Genomic DNA, 16,473 nt, shown 5'->3' with positions numbered 1-16,473 from the left:
GTGAGAAAACCTCTGTGGCTGGACTCAATGCCAAGCTTGATGAAAAGGTTTCTGGTCTGGATTCCAAGCTCGATGCAATTCTGAACTCCCTGTCCGAAGCGAACAAGTCTGAACCCACCACTGCTGAAAGGGAAGCCCATCTTGATCAGCTTATCTCTCTTCGACTCAAGCACACTATCGAGGAAGTAGAAAAAAGTATGATGCTTCTCTCGATCACTATCTCGACACCATCACCAAAATGTTGAACGTTCATGATGATTTAATCAGTGCCATAAACGAGCTCATCAAACAAACTCATGCCCGCCATGAGAAACAGATTCAGCGGCTAGAGAAAGAGATTCGGAAGAAAGATGAGATGAATCTGATCATCCAACAATTTCTTATCAAGCTTCTCAGGGCATGCTGGAACATCGTGGATGTTGCGAACAACAAATTTGACGAGATGCTCTCAATTCTTGCAGCCGTTTTCGATCATCTACAAGCTCAGGCTCCCATAGCTGTAGCTTATGACGCTCTGACTCTTTAGATGAATCAGAGTTTTCAAAAAGTGTTTGACAAATTCTCGGATCTCAAAGCCTCTACGTTGCTTGCACCGGTTGCAGGGTCCTCCGTTGCAAGAATAGGGTCCTCTGTTGCAAGGGGGGAGAAGGACCTAGCTGGAGAACGCAACCCTGGAAACCTGTCTCGGAGTTCAGACTCCGAGATGAAAACTTTGATGATTCCTTGCAAATTCTTTTAGGTTCTCCAGGTGGTAATGATAATGATAATGATGATGATTATGAAGATATGTATGTTACTAATGCCATTATAGGGCTTCCAGCCCCGAAAAAGTTTCCAGCCAAGGTGCTATCCGAGGAAGAGCAAAGGATTTGGTCAGCAGTATCATGGCCATCAACTCTGGCCGATGTACTTCATAGAAGCCGAGAAATGGCAAAGGCTAAAACCAAACTAGCGGTTGATGCCTTCCGAGCCACCACATCAATGCTGCCTCGATCCCTTCGCCCAAGATTGCTTCTATCGATGAAGGTTCTCCTATTGGGAAGCCTGATAATATTCCGGAAGAGCCTTTGACTTCCTCCCCTACGAAAATTTGTGACATCCCCAAATTCACGGCCAGAAAAGACCGGTTTAATTTATGCTTTTAAAATAATTTCAGAGTAATCCTTTGATTAAAAGAGTTGCGGAATTTGTTCCCAAAACGAAATATGATAAAATAAGATTTACCAAAGCATTTCTTAAAGAAATGTATTTCCATTATATAACAAAACTCGGGATGTCATGTTCCGATACAGACCAAAAGCATAAACGACACATTATAAGCCTTACAACAGTTATATATACACTACAGGCCTATAATCAAAATATCTTGATAAGTCGTTCAACTTATGCTCACGCGCCACTACCTGTAATACAAAGAAAACCGAGTGGGTCAGGCTTGGGAGCCTGGTGAGCATATAGGGTTTTCAACCCACAATAAATAAATTTATTAATTTCATCAAACAAAAATAACCCGATTACCCATTCCCGTTATCCTCACTTTACGTCCCTAAAACAACTATCACAAGGGACCTAGTCTAAGGATTTTTCATCGGGGCGACAACACTGCTTTGGGGGTTTCCCAGCAATTTATGTCAAATAAGGCAACCATATGGGGGATGGAGTACAACAAATGAACACCCAAGCTCATTAACACCTACAGGTTGCGAACCTGCCAGCGTTCCACAAGACTATCTAGAAAAGTCTGTGGTCGTCATCCATACTCCGCTAGATGACTGGATCACAATAACATCGAGGCCTCTCATCATTTTATTTCATCACACATCAACTATCTACCCATGTTTTACCCAACATTTTTGTAGATAAAAATACATATACATTTTAAAACCTGTATAAAACATTCATTCAACATTCATCTCAAATAAACAAACAATATAATTACACATAGAACATATTTTATAGAAAATACTTCATATCTATGTGTAAGATGAAAGTGACTACACACTCACTTGATTTAATGATAATCGGGTAGCACTTCGTTTCCTAAAACGATTGTTTCCGATGAAACTGGGAGCTTTAATGAAAAACCGGGCGTTGCGAAGGTTGAGCTTCAAAACCGAAAAGATAAATTTCTCGGGCTCTCCGGGCACTTCGGAACGTGTTTCGGGTGTTGGGTATGATTCTGGGGCTTCAGGGGAAGTTGGAATGGTAAAAATATGGATTTAGGGGTGAAAGATGTGAATTTTCTAAAGTTACCCGGGAGGTCTCGCACCCCCTTTATATAGGTGCGAGGTTCGGAGCTCCGGCCGAAGGAAGGGACATGCGGCAGCAGCAGCGAGGCTCGGATGCGAGGGGAGTCATCGACACGCGTCGGATGCGAGGGCGAGGCACGTGGCTCGCTTCGGACCTGCCACCGGTGCGAGGCGCGTTGAGTTCTTACTGGGCCGCACCTTCGGTCGAATCAGCAATGAGCACGTGGCGAACACGAGGCGGCCTCGCATGCGAGGTGACGTGGTCGAACCCCAGCCATGCGAAATTCCTTGGTTTTAGCATTTTTCTCGAATTTTGTGTCCCAAACTTCTAAAATCCATAACTTTCGAATACGAGCTCCGTTTTCCACGTTCTTTATATGCACGCGTAGGTAAAATTATGCTCTACAACTTTCGTTTAGACTCCGTCGGCTAATTTTTAATTTAATTTTAATATTATTATTTTTAACAGACCGGGAAAGGAAAATCCATTAAAAATTCATAACTTCTTCATCGGATGTCCGTTTTCGTCTGTCTTTTTACCGTTGTACTACTATTGACGAGACCTTCGATTCTCGTTTAGGTTGTGTCGGCTAAAAATCACTCGATCTAAAATTCGAGTTTTTAGATGTCTACTGCTAAGCTGAAACTTAGAAAAATCATAACCTCCTCATACGAAGTCAGATTTGGACGTTCTTTTTATAAAAATTCTCAGTTTAACGAATACTACGACTTTTATTTAGATCGTTAAGGCTAAAAATCGTTCTATCGTAAATTCACTATTTACGTCACGCAGTGGCGTACCGGTTCTGTCGCGAAACTTTGACAGGTCATAACTTCTTCATTATAACTCGGATTTCGATATTCTTTGTATCTTCGGAATCCTTGATTCGGCCACTAAAACTTTCTTAATAGATATCAGCTTTATCTAATATTTATTTTCGACGCTTATTTCTATTCTTAATTCATTAATCATAATAATTAAGCAGATAAGCACATAATTCACATAATATTCACATAATTCCTCTTTATTACTTCAAAATGAGTTACAAAGGTTAACCTAGACTATTTCGTCAATATTAATGCCTAGCCTAGAAACACGGGCATTACAAAATTGCTCTAGATGAGAACATGCAACACATTCTCTCCGGCCTCCACAAAAAGCAAGATAAGGGAAAGAAGCCCATCTTGGAATTTTCTTACTCCGAAACTTCCTTGAAAGAAAGAAGTGGTTGGTCCCAGGAAGAAATTAATCGAGCTCTTGAGGAAAGCATCCAGATTCAATCCTTCAAATATGACAATCCTCATCTGATGCTAGGGCTCTCTCCTCTTTGCAAGGATGGGATCGTACATGATGTGGACATATTGCCTTTTATGTACTATGATCTTTCCAATCAAGATTCGGTCCAGATTGACCTGCCTGTCTCTCTTTACAGCAAGTTCTACACAAAGTTCGCGCCTCTCCACCCGGAAGATGATGCTCAAATGATCATCAGAACTGAACGTGAAAGATTGAAGACCTTTTACTCCAAGAACGCACTTCCACAAAAAGAAGTATGGTCTCGGAAAAGGATCACTAAAATTTCTAGGTTTGGAAGGAAAATCCTGACCAAGTTCGAACTCAGTTGTGTGCTGTTCCGATACCACATCTTCTGAAACAAACCAACTCAAAAAACCATCCCTGACGCCGACTTTCCTGCAATCAATCCAAATGACATCCTGACGATTGTTGCTCATTTCAGAAGTCACCAAGTTGATGATCTTAGCATGGGAGCTTACCACGTTGCTTTGAGCTTCCTCAAAGATTATGTAGCTGAATTTTTTCCGGTGCGACTTTGAATTGGCCCATCTGTTTGGAACCGAAAAATACTTGGCCAAGATTGACTTCAAGCTGCCAGAAGCGGAGATATTGGCAGAGGGACCCATTGATGAACCATTGCTAATATTTGTCTATCTTCAAAGAAAAACAAACAAGAAGGACTTCTTCCAAGTCCTTGACAAACATCTGGTTCCTACCAAGGCCCTTCAGAAGTTTATCAATCGTGCATCAAAGCCCGACGCACCAGAGCATGTTAAGGCTAAGTTCATAAGTCAGCTGCAGTGGTAAATCAAAGTCAGAGATTGGTTGTACAGGGCGTATGTGTTTATCAAGGAAGACTCGAACTAAGCTGACTGGATTGCTAAGTTCACTTAAGGGGAGATTGTTGGAACCTAAAAGTGAACCTCTAGCAATCTCTAACCCTTGGAGTTCCGAAGTCAGTCTTGAGTCTGAAGTGTGTTGAGGTACGAAATAAGCTTGTGGTTAGAGATGGAAGTTGAAGTCCGGAGTAGAGTTCGTGGTTCGAGATGAAGAGATAACCCGAGATAGTGTATCAGTCTGTGCATTAATTATTCTTGTCTTTTACTTGATGTAACCTTACATAGGACTTAGTCTTTTTGTCAACTGGGATAATCAGAGTGTCAGAAGTAACCTGCTTATCCAGTCCTTTGTATGCATTTCGGTCTGTATGTTGTACCTCCTTTTCCTATATAAGGAGTGATTAATGACAAGAATAGTAGACGGATTGTTGCTCCAAAGATAGTTATATTTGAATTTACTTCACTTTCACTTTTCTCTCAAATAAAACTCTTCAAACATTCTACTTGTTTATTTATTGTCTTTACCTTGATTATACTCATAGTTCCATATTTAATACTTGAAGTACTTTGTTGATTCTCATCTTCAGTCTCGACTGGTCTTACCAGACTTGACTGGAATACTTAATCAGAAGCAAAAGTCACCTAACCATTTATTAGGTTTGCAACTTGGATCATTGACTTTAGTAATTAATGTTTTTAGAAACTAAAGGTGTATTAATTATTAAAGAGTTTAAATATTGAAAATACTAAATGGCTTTTTATTGAAATATTGTAGATGAGAACCAAATCCAATCTCACTACCATGGATCAGTATGATCTTGTAAATCAACATGAACATTTAATATTCGATGGGTACAATATTATCCAGTTGACGCGTGTTTTGATTGAAAATCTCCAAAAGGATAATAAGTTGTATGTTCTTAAAGGACCTATTTCTGAACAACCTGATATGAAGAACATACATAATCATAATGTTTGGTGGACGCATTGCAATGATTCTGAAAATGTTTCTAAAGAGATATTGTATTTAGTTATTCCAGAACTCTGGGAGGAACTGGAAGGCTTAGAAGCATTTTATATGTTTCGTGAGGTTGAGCAAATATTTCAAAGATACAATGATTTTTGGTATGAACCAACTCATACAAAGGAAGAATGCAACATTGAAAAGAGTCACCATGTGTGCTCTAAAAGACCATTAGTTCATAGAAAGGGTTCCTTTAAGCCCAAGAAATCCAAGAAGGCACACATATAAGGATCATGTTTCTATTGTGGAGAAACTGGACACTGAAAGAGGAATTGCTCATCTTATCTGGAAAGAAATTCTGGAAGAGACTAGTACTTTAGGTATCTACTAGATAGAACTCATACTTATTATATAATACTTAGGTACTTGGTACTTAAATGTTAATCTAATATTTGTAAATGGATTGCAGATATTTACAGAAGAGTATCCAGCTGAGCATAATCAAGTTGGAACTACATTCTCGGAGTTTAGTTTATTAATTATGCTAGAACATAATGTACTTGTAATATGAAACAATTCTTGTTTTGGAACAATGTTGTTTTTATTTAGCTTGTCTAAATATATGTCTCAGTTTAATTTATGAATGATTGACTATTTACTTAAATCGTTTTTCATAACGATCACCTTCATATTAGGAAATGATTAAAATTCTGTATTTGAGACTAGATCTCTTAATAAGAATTTTAAAGTAAATATCAGTATTTTATAAATAATATGTTCTATATGCAAAATACTTTTGACTTAAACTTGTTTTAAATCAAACTCATCTTTGACATTGTTATCTTTATTATATAAATAACATTCACATATTCCAACTTCAAGAAAGAGATCTTTGAAGGCAAATAATGTAGTTTATTTGACATATATAAATCTTATTTATAAAAGATTCCTAATTATATTTTCACTGAGTAGTAGAGAAAATAAATTATTAAGGAACTATACACTATGGTATATGACTTTCTTTCTAATAAATGTCTAAGATTTAGCACAAGATACCAAATCAACTTTATTAATAACTATAATAGTTTCAATTATATTTTACATGGTAAAGCATAATTATGAAACATTTGTTTAAGTTTTCAAATATAAAGCTGAGATACAAACCGATAAGAACTATCTAAAGCCTTAATGATAATAAAGGATGTGACAACCGTCAAAATTCGAGTCGGTTCTAGATTTGACTAAACTCAGTTGCACATGTAGGCATGCCACATTCTATACTTAGAAACTAGAAACTAAATTATGACCAACTAGAAACTTGGAAATAATTAGAAATGATGGATAATATACTTAGATCTCACATGGATATGTAAATTCTATAACTACTTTAACTATAACAACTGTCAGATTCAAGTCATTCCTTTACTCGATCATCTTCGTATATTCATGTAGACATATCATGCACTTGACCTAGTAGTACAAATTAGGTCTGAGTCTCATACGAACCTAAGTCACAGTTGAAGCTAGGACTAGTATACTTGGTTCTTCAATTTCACTTGAATCTCAGAACCACTACATAGAATGTCAATAAACCAAAAAAGAAAATTACAAATAACATTATTCCTAATTGGAAAAGAATTATGAAACCCTACAATAGTTTGAAATACCAAAATTCAGTTAATTATGATTTCCAAAAGATTAACTAGTTCCAAATACCCTAATTACTCAATTGGAACTTATGAAGTACTTAACTAATTTAAGTATTTTACAAACTCAAACTTATTAAATCACGATATGAAGTACTTACAAGTTGGAATTAATTTCCATATATCACAATTCGAATCAAGAATCGAAAAATATAATTCAAACAATCATCTAATCATGAATTATCATTTTATGAATCCGTATTTCATTATATGAAATATAAAGCTTATGTTTTTAAAATATAAATTATAAGCTAATTTATTTATCAAAATAATGAATTAGAAAACAATATTTATGAACAAATTTTATAATGGCAGTCTACTTGTTTAAAAATCAAGAAACTAGCCATAAAACTTTATAAAATATACCACAAATCTTTATAAAAACCAACATTCATATTAATTTTTAAGATTTCACTTTCTAAAGGAGTCTTTTCTCTCTTTCTGTCCTCTCTCGTCTCTCCTTTTCTTCATATCTCTCTCTAAAGTCATACATCACTCATTAGAACATCTCCCACACTCCAGTTTTCTTTCTCTCTTTAGAATTCTCTCATCCTTCTCTCTAAAACTCACTTTTTATCTCTCAAAGTTCAACCATTTCTACCATAAGATCCACGAAATTTGTGAAGATTTCAGATGTTTTTGAAGCCTTAAATCAAGCAAAGGTAATGAAACACAAAGTCCTATGAATTCTACACAAGTTCTAGCCATTTTCTCTTCCATTTTTGGATTTCTAGAGCATGTTATTGCTTGGAATATTTGTCTAATATTGATGTTTGTAGATCACCACTAAAAACATGTTGCATGTTCTGGAAAATGTGTTGATCCATGATCAAACCATAGTCAAGAACAAAGATGAGCACATGCAAGATTTATATAGCACCAACAAACGATTTTTCAAGGATTCATTAACTTTGGCTCTAATGCATGCAAGTTATAAAGGTTGAAACAAGTTTTTCTACAAAATATTTTCAATATTAGGTTGTTTTATCTCAATTTAAGAAAAACGAAACCGAAATCATTTGATACAATGAGATGTTGAGCCATATTTTATGAGTTCTACTTTTTAACATTCTGGCAGATTTCAACCTCCAATTTTAAAAAGCCATCACGCAATCATTTCTTATCCAAAAATTTTGTTCTTTATTCAGGAATGTAGTACTTCGAGTTAGCTTTAAAACCCATCTCACCTCACTAAACAATTCCTAGATTTCAATTTTTAACAATTTTGTAACAACACGTTTGTTGTAAGTACCAGTTTTGTGTTGCATGTTCAAATGACTTATTCCTCACCAAAAATCTTGGGAAAATTAATTTGAACACTTAACATCATAATTTCAAAGATACAAAAAGATCTTGATTCAAAAGTCTTTAGAAAATGCTATAAAATATTTCAAATTAACATCAATATTCCTACCAAAATCACAAGAACCAAGTTTGTCCTATAATCTATTATGTTTGTAAGGAATCTTTTTGACATGAAAACTGAAAATCCAATTTTTCCCAATGAATAGATTTTATGATGATATATTCCGAAAATTTTCAGCTCCAAATCTATTTTCTTTATTTTTATATAGAAATAATAAGAAATAGAGTGAAAAATCATAACAATTAATTCCCAATGTCAATATTTATTGAAACATTTTCAATATTCCCCCCCCCCATGAAACATAATGTCCCTACATATATTTTTTGATGTTTTTTATATTATTTAATAAATATTTTGATTTTAGTACCTTTAATAATGAGTAATTTATAAAACGAGGTTATGCTATTCCAAATAATGTTTACTAGTAATCTTCTCAAGTATACCATCATCTTACACCTTCCACATTACTAACATGTTTCATACCCAAACCTTCAACCTTAAATTTTCATGCCCGATCAAACATCGCACTACTTCGTTGTATGAAAATCTTCTATAATTTTGAATCCTCATTCGACCCTTATCGTTTTCATATATTTGTTTGAGTCCTTATCGACATTACTGGCATTCCTATCGTTATCAAGGATTACATCCTTTTTCGCCACACACCAACCTTATAACTTAACCTTTGACCCCCCTATAAAAGGTGCAAAACTGCGTCAACACCATAAAACGTTTTACAAACAGTTTTTCATGTCCTTTATTTTGGGGAAAAGTCATTGGTACTTACTTTATACTCGCAATAGTATTTAGGTACGACTAACCTCACTAATCCACTTAGTCCTTGCTTCTTAATCTTTCACCAAACCTATTTCACTCAACCAATTTTATTTAGCATGAGTACGATATTTTATAACCATTACATGTAATTTACTAGACCTTTCCTTTTGCTAAATTACTTTAGCTTAGCACTTTTCTTCAAACTTAATTTAAACAAAGTCGATTTTAACCTTGTTATTTCAAGGTCGTTTCAAAACTATTTCAATAGCCAGATGTGCTTTTTAAGGGCATATAAACCATTTTAAACCTTGTTACAATTTTGGCACATTTTTCGAAAAACTTAACAACATTATCTTTTATAAAAGTGTTTAAACTCTATGCTATAAAACTTAAACATATGACATTGATGTTCATGTTATGTCTAAAAGCTTCATTGGGCCTTTCAAACCACTTTTGTTTTGACTCTTTTGACCACTTTCTCATTTAGGCATTTCACTTTACTTAAATGTGTTTTCTCGAAATCCAGCATGATATCTTTACAATTATCTACTAAAACATGTTTATGAGACATCACTAATGCTTACATTTCAAAACATACCTCATTTATTTATTTTATTCCAAAATTAGTTTTACAATTTATAAAGTTTCTAAAAATTTAAAGCATTGCAAAACTTAGTGTTGACTTTTAAATTTCCAATAATGCTCTCTCGACACTGTATAATTATTATTTTAAATATATTAAGTCTTTACTTTAACCATTTTAACCATTGTTGGACTCTAGTCTAAAAAGTTAAAATTGTCAGTTTTTCAATTACCAGTTTTAGTGTTCCTTCTTTTTCACAAATGGAGTTTAACTTAATAGATAACTCATGAAATTATTAACAAAAATTATCAAACACCTTAAAACTTCCACATGTCTATTTAATCATCAACATATATCAATGATTAAATTTTGAAATATATCTCAACCTAGTTTTAAATATACCTACAAATATTGTTCTTAAAATTTTAACAATAGCAATCATTGCTGCTACTACATTCCTTTTTCTTTCCCCTGCACCTGATTTCTTGCTCTCTATCTGATTTGAGATCTCACACCCCCATAATAATAACACAATGCATGCTCTAACTTTGTTTTTTCCTATTTTTCTTCCCTTGGTACCACATTAGTATGCATATAGACTAGAAGTCTTGTAACAGCCCAATTTTCACGCCCAAAAATTTCATTTTTATAAATTACTTTAATTAAACATTCGGAGGAACAACATTGTCAAATCATAACATCTCATAAAACTATGTATAATGTCTGAAAATCCAAATCATAAATAGTGATAATGTCAGAGCACAATCCCAAGGAAACTCATAGTGCGGAATCTGGGGTGTGTGTATGATGTGCAGCTACCGCGCCGGCTCCTTCCCCTTCGATGAAGAGGTACCTGAAAAAAACTGAAAACTGTAAGCACAAAGCTTAGTGAGCTCCCCCATCGTACCACATACCTTAAAATCACATAACATGCATATTCTGTCAAGCATATCTGGGTGCCCGACCTACCCCTTCGACCCTGTCGACCGGGTAATGCCTAGCATATCTGGGTGCTGGCCTCCCCTTCGGTCCTGTCGACCGGATACTGCCTAGCATATCTGGGTGTTGGATTCCCCTTCGGTCCTGTCGACCGGATACTGCCTAGCATATCTGGGTGCTGGCCTCCCCTTCGGTCCTGTCGACCGGACACTGGGGACTATTTCACCCCTCTACCACTACCACATAACATGTATCACATAATCATATTCTATCAAGTATGCATGGGTATGACTACCCCTCTTTGGCCCTATCGACCAGAGATCTTAGGGACTATCTCCCCTACTGCTACTGGCATATAACATCATATCATACTAGCACATAAGATATCAGGTAGTAGAAAACCTAGATGAATATCACAAAGACAATCATATAATATACGACTCCTACTGGTGGGCCGGCATTGTGGCCGTAGACCCACCGCTACTGGAAGGTAACTCACCTCGTAAAGCTGACTGCGGGAAAACTGCTCGGCAACTGTCTGACTGCTGCTCCGGTAACCCTCCGGCTGTAATCCCACAAAACACTCAGTTAGAACCTGATATCTACTCTTAGGGTAAAATGACTATTTTACCCCAGATCAAGTCCAAGTCAAAGTCAAAGTCAAAGTCAACTTCCATTTGACCCGACTCGCCGAGTTGGGTCGTCAACTCGTCGAGTCCCCATCTCTTCAACTGTCCTCCTCCACGTCCCTACTCATCGAGCTTAGCAACGTCTCGACGAGTTCTCCTTCTAACACAACCTCAGATGAACCTTCATCCGACTCGCCGAGCGGTATGAACACTCGTCGAGTCCATCTTCATCCTAAGAACACGTCCTGTCCTCGACTCGCCGAGTTGTATGAACAACTCGTCGAGTTCATCTTCAAGGGTTGGGAGATTGCCTTGGACTCGCCGAGTCTGTTCTAGCACTTGCCGAGTTATATGAACTCCAGGTCTAAAACTAAGTCTGATGCGTTGGGTCACTCTTCCTGTCCTGCCACAACCCTTCTAACACCCAACTGAGTTCTTTTGACCCTCAACAGATATGGGACTCAAAGCCTTGGACTCGTCGAGTCCCAAGAACGGACTCGCCGAGTCGGTAATGTCCACACCCTAAATCCTCGATTTCTGATGTACAACTCATGACTAAAAGATAGATCTAGGCTCCTACAATCGTTCTAGCACGTAAAGTTACAAACTTTACGTGCATGCATGGGACTTAGAGTCCAAAAGGTCCTAAAACAAGCTCTTGGGTTGCATGGAGTCTTTATTAGGTGTAAAAGCACCCACTTTCTGCCTTGTGACCCCTCAAAGGACCTAGATCCGAAGCCTTGTCCCCAACCATGCTTGCATTCATGGTTGGCTACCTAAAATGGCTTATAAAAGCCCTAAATCTCCACAAAATGGGATCTAGCAAATGGACAAGCAAGTTAGCAACTTTATACATTCTGAGGATTGAAAATGAAGCACAAACTCGAACCCCTCTGGTCTCCTCTTGTTTCCTCAAGCCTATCCCTTCCTCCTTATGGTCACAACTAGCAAGATCCACCAAAAATGCTTAGTTCTTCTCAAAAACTGCTAGGGTTTGCTTATGGGGAGTTCTGGAAGCATTGGGGACGAAAGGGAGGCTGAATAAGTGGTTTAAATAGGGTGCAAACCCTCATCTAGGGTTTTTATCCGGACAGCACCTACTCGCCGAGTCCGGACGCGGACACGTCGAGTAGGTCATTAAACTTCTGTGTCCAATACGCTCCGACTCGACGAGTTGGACTTCAACTCGCCGAGTCCAAGGCCAAAATGCAAGATACTAGAATAAAATACATACCAGGAACCAGGTGCTACAAATCTCCCTCACTTATTTTAGACTTCGTCCTCGAAGTCTGCTGCTCTATCCTAGAATAGCTCTGGGTAATGCTCCATCATCTCATCCACTGGCTTCCAGGTCCATTCCGAGCCCTTCCGATGCTGCCATTGCACCTTCACCAGCTCGACCTTCTTATTCCTCAGATCCTTCGACTTTCGGTCGAGGATCGCCACAGGCCGCTCAATGTAGTTCAGGCTGTCATCAACCTGAATATCCTCTAAGGGCACCACTGCCGAGTCGTCCACCAGGCATTTCCGTAACTGGGAGACGTGGAAGGTGCTATGTATCTGACTGAGTTCGGCTGGCAGGTCCATCCAATACGCCACCTTGCCCACCCAGTCTAGGACCTTGAAAGGTCCAATATACCTGGGGCCCAACTTGCCCGGCTTCCTGAATCGGATGACGCCTTTCCAAGGCGACACCTTCAGGAGAACCATATCCCCGACCTGGAACTCCAGGTCTGAACGACGCTTATCGGCATAACTTTTCTGCCGACTCTGTGCAGTCTGAAGTCTGCTCCTGACCTGCTGAATACTTTCTGTCGTCTTGAGCACTACTTCGTTGCTCCCCATGACCCTCTGGCCAACCTCACCCCAACATATCGGGGTCCTGCACTTCCTTCCGTATAATATCTCAAAGGGAGGACGGTCAATACTCGTGTGGTAGCTGTTGTTGTAGGAGAACTCAGCCAACGGAAGGTAAGTATCCCAACTACCACCAAAATCTAACACACACGCCCGCAACATATCTTCCAGAGTCTGGATGGTCCGCTCGCTCTGGCCATCCGTCTGCGGGTGAAAGGCGGTGCTGAAATGCAGACGAGTACCCAACTCGTCGTGGAATTTCTTCCAAAACCTGGAAGTGAACCGAACATCCCTGTCAGAAATCACGGAGACCGGCACCCCGTGACGAGCCACCACCTCTCGAATATAAATATCGGCCAGCTTCTCGGCCGAAATGCTCTCCTGGACCGGTATAAAATGGGCACTCTTGGTCAACCGATCCACGATGACCCATATGGAATTCACTCCCCGCGCGGTCCTGGGAAGCTTGGTGATGAAATCCATAGTAATATCTTCCCACTTCCACAGGGGAATATCCAATGGCTGCATCTTGCCGTGTGGCCTCTGGTGCTCGGCCTTGACCTTCCTGCAGGTCAAGCACCGCTCCACATATCATGCTACATCCCGCTTCATGCAGGGCCACCAGTAATCAAGACGAAGATCCCTATACATCTTCGTCACCCTGGGATGAATGGAGAATCGGGATTTGTGCGCCTCCTCCATCAGAACCTGGCGCACGCCTCCGAGGTATGGAACCCACACCCTGCGGTGTAATGTCAATAATCCCCTGCTATCATAGTCGAAGGAGGAAACCTGACCCACTATACGCTCACTCTTCCGATGTTCCTCCTTCATAGCCTCCTGCTGGGCCTCTCAGATATGCTCCAATAAATGAGTCACTACTGTCATCCGCATGCAGATATCTCTGATCGGCGCCGCCTTGCGGCTAAGCGCATCGGCCACCACGTTGGCCTTCCCCGGGTGGTAAAGGATCTCGCAATCATAATCCTTCACCATGTCCAACTACCGACGCTGCCTCATGTTCAGATTCGGCTGATCCATGAGGTACCTCAAACTCTTGTGGTCCGTGTAAATGGTACAACGGACCCCATATAGGTAATGACGCCAAATCTTGAGGGCGAACACAATAGCCCCCAACTCCAAATCATGCGTCGGGTAATTAACCTCGTGAGGCTTCAGCTTCCTCGAAGCGTAGGCAATAACGTGCCCTCTCTGCATCAAAACCGCGCCTAAACCCGAAATAGACGTGTCGCAGTATACCACAAAATCCTATACGCCCTTTGGCAGGGCCAAGATCGGCGCCTCACACAATCTCTGCCTCAGGGTCTCGAATGTGGCCTGCTGCTCAGGCCCCCAACGGAAGACTACAGCCTTCTTCGTAAGCCGAGTCAAGGGCACGGCTATCTTGGAGAAATCCTGGATGAATCTCCGATAGTAGCCGGCTAATCCCAGGAAACTCCGAATCTCAGATGGAGACTTCGGAACCTCCCATTTCATCATGGCCTCCACCTTGGCCGGGTCGACCATAATCCCGTTCTGATTGACAAGGTGCCCAAGAAACTGCACCTCGCGCAACCAGAACTCACACTTGGAGAACTTGGTGTACAAGCTCTCCCTCCTCGGAGTATCCAAAACCTCCCGCAGATGCTCCTCATGCTGCTCCTGCTTCTTGGAATAGACCAAGATGTCGTCAATAAATACTATCACGGACCGATCCAGCATCGGTCTACATACGCGGTTCATGAGATCCATGAACGCGGCAAGAGCATTGGTGAGCCCGAAGGGCATCACCACGAACTCGTAATGACCATAGCGAGTCCAAAACGCCGTCTTCTGCACATCCTCCTCTCTGACCCTCATCTGATCGTAACCTGAGCGCAAATCAATCTTGGAAAACCAAGATGCTCCCTGCAGCTGGTCAAAGAGGTCGTCAATCCTCGGGAGTGGGTAATGGTTCTTCACCGTTACCTTATTCAGCTCCCGGTAGTCTATGTACATACGGTGCGACCCATCCTTCTTCTTGACAAACAGGATCGGGGCTCCCCAAGGCGAACTACTCGGTCTGATAAATCCCTTGTCTAGCAGCTCCTACAGCTGTGTAGACAACTCCTGCATCTCGGGAGGAGCCAACCGGTACGGCGCCTTGGCAATCGGGGCCGCACCAGGAACCAAATCGATCCTGAACTCCACCTGACGCTCCGGGGGAATACCAGGAAGCTCCTCCGGGAACACATCTGCGTAGTCTCGCACCACTGGAACATCGCTCACTGACGTCTTACCCGCCTCTCGGGTGTCCATAACATAGGCGACATACCCGGTGCAACCCTGCTGAAGGTAGCGCCTCGCTCTCGCTGCTGAACACAATGTGGGTCCATGTTGTGGCCTCTCGCCCTGAATCACCAGTTCTCCCCCCCACTTGGGGTCCTGATCCGCACCAACTGGTGCGCGCAGTTGATCACCACCCCATTGGGGCTTAGCCAATCCATGTCGATAATAACCTTGTTCCCCCGCAATGGTATGGAAACCAAGTCTACCAGGTAGCGCTCCTCGAATAATCTCAACACACAATCTCGGAATACCGCTGATGCTTGCACCGATCGATCATCGGCAATCTCTACCTCTAGAGGGCAATCCAACATGCCTGAAGACTCGGGAAACCTCTTGTTGAGTGCAAGAGAAACAAACGATCGGGTAGAACTCGAATCAAACAATACCTGAATTGGGATACCGTTCACATGGAACGATCCAAAATAGAGCACATATCAATATCATAAACATCATATAAATAAATCAGAGGGAAAGAATCATACCCGTCACCACATCGGGTGCGGCGCGTGCCTCCTCGGTAGTCAACTGGAAAGCCCGACTCCTCACCACTGGAGCCTCCGCCTTGCCCTGCCGACCATCAGTAATCCGCAGGGTCGCTGGAGCTGGCGCCTTCACTGGCGCTGCTGCTCCTGTCAACTGGGGGCAATTGGCCTTCTTGTGGCCCCTCTGGTTGCAGTGGAAACACATCAACTCTGATGTCTGAAAAGTGGGTGTAGGGGCGGTACAATCCCTGCCGAAGTGCCCCGTCTTGCCGCACTTGTAGCAGCCAGACGCTCCCAATCTACAAACCCCCTCATGCGACTTGCCGCATTTCCTACAGCGGCTACGACTCTGTTGGCCTTTCAGCCCAACATATGATCCCTTGGGCTTCTTCCCCGAAGCCCCAGTCACCTGCCTCTCCTCTGCCTTCCTCTTCCGGATGTGCTCCAGATCAATCTC

The sequence above is a fragment of the Lactuca virosa genome, chromosome 4 (genome assembly GCF_052849685.1).
Source record: "Lactuca virosa cultivar CGN04683 chromosome 4, Lactuca_virosa_CGN04683_v6, whole genome shotgun sequence".
Lineage (NCBI taxonomy): Eukaryota > Viridiplantae > Streptophyta > Magnoliopsida > Asterales > Asteraceae > Lactuca > Lactuca virosa.
This window is presented reverse-complemented; position numbering follows the sequence as displayed.